This window comes from Trachemys scripta, chromosome 12 (genome assembly GCF_013100865.1).
Source record: "Trachemys scripta elegans isolate TJP31775 chromosome 12, CAS_Tse_1.0, whole genome shotgun sequence".
NCBI classification, from domain to species: domain Eukaryota; kingdom Metazoa; phylum Chordata; order Testudines; family Emydidae; genus Trachemys; species Trachemys scripta.
The window spans coordinates 41,751,374-41,757,373 of NC_048309.1; the positions used below are offsets into that span (position 1 = coordinate 41,751,374).

Genomic DNA, 6,000 nt, shown 5'->3' on the forward strand with positions numbered 1-6,000 from the left:
TTTGAGATGGTTGTTGCCTTTGCCAAGAATCCGACTCAACTCCTGTTGAAGTCAATGGGACCCTTTCCATTGCTTTCACTGGGACTTGGATCAAAACTCTAACCTGTCTTCCATACAGTTGATGCTCTGATATTAGACCAAAGACCATTTGCTCTGTTCCCTAGCAAATCAGAAATCGTTTATCCCTTTGAAATTCTGTTCACTTTTTAATTTTGTGTTTTAATGTCTTGGTAAGATCTCTTTGTAGAGTGTTTGCATGGCAGCCTTTTAGAGAGAGGTTTGAATTAGGTCTACATCCAGAAAATGCTTATTCTGATCATAGTCTCTTTGGCTGGGGCTTTGAAAGAGTCTTAAGATAGTTCGGCACCCACTGAATTTCAATGGGAGTTGGGCTCCTAAGTCCAGTAGGCTCCTTTGGAATCCTCTGGAAGCCAAGACTCTTAGGGTCTGATCCAAAGCCAATGGGAAGATTCCAGCTGAGTTGGATCAGACCCTTCAAACTAGATTCTCAGTCTGTCTCTATAGTCTACTGACTTCAACAGAGCTTTGCTGATTTACGCGACTTGGGGATCTGGCCCTAGTTCCTTATCATGGCAGGGCAATAAAACTCTCCCCTGTTCACTTTATATTGAAAAAAATTCTAAAGAAAAGGATCGGGCATGTAGGTTCTTGTGAACCATTGTCCAATAGATATGTCATTGTGATAACATCTTCGATTACTGGGGACAAGGTACCATGGTCACCGTAACATCAGGTAAAAGATTTTAACCCTACATTTTCTATATTTGTAAGTGTTTAGAAGGGCATAAATGGGAAGATAATCTAGTTCCTCTGGATAATGCAGGATTATCTCTTCTAGGGTATGGTCTAGGGTCTTGTCCTGTTTATATTTAATTATCTCAGTCAACTTCTTATTCTATTCTTTTAGTCATAAATGACAAAAAAAATAGGACGAGCTATTGATTGATTGACAGGGTTTTTAACTCATTGCCAGATTGCTATTTTAATACATCAATTAATTGATAGTTGACTTTATTAATCCAAATAAAGACATGAATGAATAAATAAATAAGGATTTTCTCTGTGCATAATAATGAGGAAAGGCAGTAAAATATCTGCCCTTCTAAAATAAAAATATTTCCGTGCTAGGGTATTTAATTGTAATCTTAATTAAATGCCAATTAGATAAATAATATCAGTTTTAACGGCACCTTTTAATGTTTAACTTGAATTTAAACATTTCTAGGTATTTCTAGGATAAATTTTAAAGGTATTTTAGCTCTTCTAAGCCCATCAAATACATAGTAAAAATAGTGACTCATTGCATAGATAGGGTATTTGTGCAGACTCCCCAAAGCGGTTGATTAGGGTGATAACTATGCTTTCTTTGACTGGGGACAAGGAACCCAGGTCACCGTTACTTCAGGTAAATCAATATTATTATTGCTCGTATGTCTACTAGTGAGGGAAGGAGGTTCTCTGTGTGAAAAGGGCCCCATTCTGCAGTCTGTGGTCTCCCAAATCCAAATGAGTTTGAGGGTATTCTTATGACTGCCAAACGTAAATCAAAACTCTCTCTATTCCTATACACCCCATCTCTCTTTCTCATTATCTACCTTTCTTGCTATATATCTAATTTTATCTAATCTGTCTATACAATCTGTCTATTCAATCTCTGTCTCTAATCTCTCACTCTATTTTTGCTATCTATCTAATGTATCTATCAATTTATATAGTCTGTCTATGCGAGCTCCTTGTGTTTCATATCTATTTATCTTACATTTATGAGGATAAATTACCATCCTCACAATGACCCACGTAAAAACTTTAAATTTTGCCACCCCCGACCTAACTTTCTCGCATTACAGACTTCAAATCTGACTTAAACTTTTTAGCATGATAGGACTGAGTTTAAAAATAATTGTCAAATTGATTTCTCTGTTAATATTCATTTATTGGTCCATAGGCCAGGGTTATTTATGTTTTTTTCATGTTATTGCTGTTGAAAAAGATAAATACTCAGAAGCAATAAGATTAGGAGGGAAATTTCACTCAATTGAAATTTAAGGATCAGATGAAAAATACTTAGCAATAGTTATAACTAAATAATGACTTTCATTAAGATTTAAACTCTTAAATGCCTAAGTCGCTGTTGAAAATTGGGTTTAGGTTTATAGATCACTTAGTTGCTTTTGAAAATTGTACCTATTTGTCTAATTGACAACTCTAATAGAATTCAGTAAGCATTTTAAAAGACAGAGACAAATGTTTCATGTTTTGTTACCATGGGGGAAATTATTAGAAAGCTTTTTTTGGTAATTATTAAGCTAATAAATGTTATGGGGAAGATTAGTTGCCTGACTGTCATATTTGCCCTGGAAAATCTCCCCCATAACTTTGATTACATGCTTCATTTTAAAATTTAATCTAACAAAATATCTATTTTTCCCTGATGGTGCAAATCAAGTAATTATTCTCTATACGGACCTGGGGGCTTTCAATGCACTTTAGATCAAACTGGGATTGTCAAAGAGGTTTAAGGGGTTAGATGTGGAACTTCCAATGCCTTTCATGTCTAATTCGGCCTTAGTCCATTATAAAATGGATGCTAACAATTATTAATACTTTTTAAAAAAAGAAAGAGATTTTTGACACTCTCACTCCCATTAAGTAGCACTTTACTCCTGGAGCAGGCATGTTCAAATCAGCAAGACCACTGCTGGATTAAAGTGCTACTCAGTGTGTCTCCAAATCTGAATTCACAGTAATTAATAAAATAAAATAAAAGTGTTCCTTTGAGTGTAGAACCAAGATGGCCGATTCTGGCCGATAGGGGTGATGGGTAGTTTAGCCTCCAGCTGGCAGAGGTTCGTTTTTCAGTTCCGTTTATTTTTAGACCAATGGTTCCATAAATAACTGTTCTGGTTTCAAAAACATCACCCCCTTGGAGTCAGTTTTGCATGATAGGCCAGAAGGTTTCAAACAACAAAGTCACATCTGTTGGGTATGAAAATAAATTCTTAGCAGGTGGCAGAGATCAACATGTTGATAAAAGTCTTGGGCTAAATTAAGCTATTGTTGTTTTCACTTGAAAATACTGGCTAGATCTCCTAGCAAATGACTTCGAATGATTATTATTATGCACAAATCTACTGCTTTGTGTTAAACAACAATAATTTCATTCTACTTTCCCAGATGATCTTTTATTAAAGGGGAAAAATAGATTAGCAATTCCTTAGTTAATCTTCCTTTTCAGAGAGTAATTTATTTGTGATTTCCTAGTCAATCTTATAATGAACAAGAAGCAGAATAAAATCATAGAAATGTAGGGATGGAAGAGAAATCAAGGGGTCTATGCCCTCCCGCCCAGGCTGAAACAAGATTAATGGTTTCACAATCAGTGAAGTAGTTTGTTCGTTTAGTTATTTAAAGTTTTCTAGCAGGAAACCTGAGGGAAATGTTGGTAGGAATTTGTGAGCATGTGAAGTTGAAAAATAGATATTACTCTTTAGCCAGATTTATAAATGATGCAATTAGATAAATGTACACACTTTAATGCAGTCTAATTTTAACCAACAGTATCAGATTTATCTATAAATTTGAATGAAATAAAAGTAATTAGATTGATCAAAAACTTTAATCTAAAATTGAATCTTAAATCAATAAAAATAACCTAACTGTATTTTTATTCATAGAATTAATTAGATTCATTAAAAAACTTTAATCCAATTGAATTTTTCGTGAGTAGAAACCAAAAACCATCAACAAACATTTAATAAATTATTTGCTTTTAAATTTGATATCAAAGACCCACAGCTGAAAGAAAATAAACCTGCATTTGCTTTAAATGATGTTCAGTGGCAGAAATTTTGTCATTTTCCAAATCAAAACTTGATGTGATGTTAAATCATATACAAGTTATGGCAAGGAAAATGTTTTTAATTGAGAATTTTTTAATAACTTTGTGTTTCATGAAAATATTTGAACCCCAATTCAATTTTAAAGAGAATATTATCAGCCATGCACTTCCATTTGAGATATTTTTACCAAGACATAAAAATTACTTGGAAGACAAGAGATATTTAAGAAAAAATATCTACGAGGCAATTAATTAATCTATCACTGGAAATGGAATATCAAGAAAGACATAATATGCCATCTCAACAGGGACTCGGTAAGAAACCTAATTATCTTTTTGAATATTTATCTTTATCTAATGATGTTAAATTGATGCAAAAGTCTTTTTATTTCCCCACTAAGACTTGCCTTAAAATCTCATTTATTTGTATTCAAACAATTTAGAAAATAACTTTAGATTTACTTTGAAAAACAGTTATATCCTCCACATCTCTAGATGCATATTTATGAATACTTTGTTAGAAATAATTTCAGGGTGACTGTAGATATAACTTTATTAATATACAGTTTGTCAGTTAATACTTATATAGCGATCAAAAGAAAATATTGTTCATTAATAAGAAATTGACAGTTAATAATTATTTATACATCATTTTGAATTTTGATTTATTAATATGATTTGGGAAGTAATATTGATTTTTTAGTAATACACTTAGCTTATTGAATTATTAATAGTATATTTTAGAAATTACTATTGATTTCTTTAATAAGAGTCTGACAGTTAATGTTAATTTTTAGTGCTATATAGCTCACCAGTGGATTTTCTCTGTGAATGATTTTTTATAATACTTGTGCGCAAAAATGAGAAGGGTCATTCTGAATTTAGCTGAAGTTACCATCAAAGTTTATTTGAGTTTATTTTTCAAGTAAATATCTTTGTGTTTCTCCTTCTGTGGTGGCGTAAAATCAGAGAGAGAGAATTGTGAACTGATCTGATTTGAAAGAGTCAGGGTTTCTTTTCAATTATTTTGGCAATCGTTAGGGATTTCAGACTCGTTTCCTTGAGGAAAAAGAGGGAGCTAGAGCTGTTGACTTGGATGCAATTAGAAATGCAGTTTGTACTTTAATTTGGGGAGTAATTTGTTTTTTCTTGAGAGTGAGAAAGGCAGATTATTGGGAATTTAAATGAAATGAATGAGCCTGCCTCCACTTTAAATGCTTTTCTTCCCTCTCACTGACCTGTTTTAGTACAGTGTAAAGTTTAGAGAATTTATCCCTAAATTGAATTACAAATTCGCTTCTGGAGTGATTCATAGATTAGCCGGATATTCTAAATACTAAGTAACCTTATTAATGGAAAATTTCTTAGCCATCTGGTACAATGGAAATGTGTGATTAATTAGAAAGATTTCTTATTTAACTAATCGATTTTTTTAAATTCACAATTTAATTGAATAATTCACTAAATAGAAGATTGAGGTCGGAGTGGTCCCCCGATCTGGCCACCTTGTTTTGGGCCTCTATCAGCACCAGGCTGGGTGAGCGGGTTACAGGTCCCTGGTGGTACCGGATCCCCCCTAGCTGGGTCTGTATCAGCACCGGGCTGGGTGAGCAGGGTCCCGGTCCCCGGTGGTACCGGATCCCCCTAGTTGGGTCTGTATCAGCACCGGGCTGGGTGAGCAGGTCCCAGTCCCCGGTGGTACCGGATCCCCCCTAGCTGGGTCTGTATCAGCACCGGGCTGGGTGAGCAGGTCCCGGTCCCCGGTGGTACCGGATCCCCTAGCTGGCTCTGTATCAGCACCGGGCTGGGTGAGCAGGGTCCCGGTCCCCGGTGGTACCGGATCCCCCTAGCTGGGTCCATATCAGCACCGGGCTGGGTGAGCAGGGTCCTGGTCCCCAGTGGTACCAGACCCCCTAGCTGGGTCTGTATCAGCACCGGGCTGGGTGAGCGGGGTACAGGTCCCTGGTGGTACCGAATCCCCCTAGCTGGGTCTGTATCAGCACCAGGCTGGGTGAGCAGGTCCGGGTCCCCGGTGGCACCGGATCCCCCTAGCTGGGTCTGTATCAGCACCGGGCTGGGTGAGCAGGGTCCTGTTCCTGATGGTACCGGATTCCCCCTAGCTGGGTCTGTGTCAGCACCGG

General features: G+C 36.3%; 1 protein-coding gene across 1 annotated transcript in view; it reads left to right on the plus strand.

Moving 5' to 3' along the window:
* The window catches only part of LOC117885520, a 297,171-nt gene that overhangs the window by 234,357 nt on the left and 56,814 nt on the right, over positions 1-6,000 (plus strand). The window lies entirely within an intron of this gene.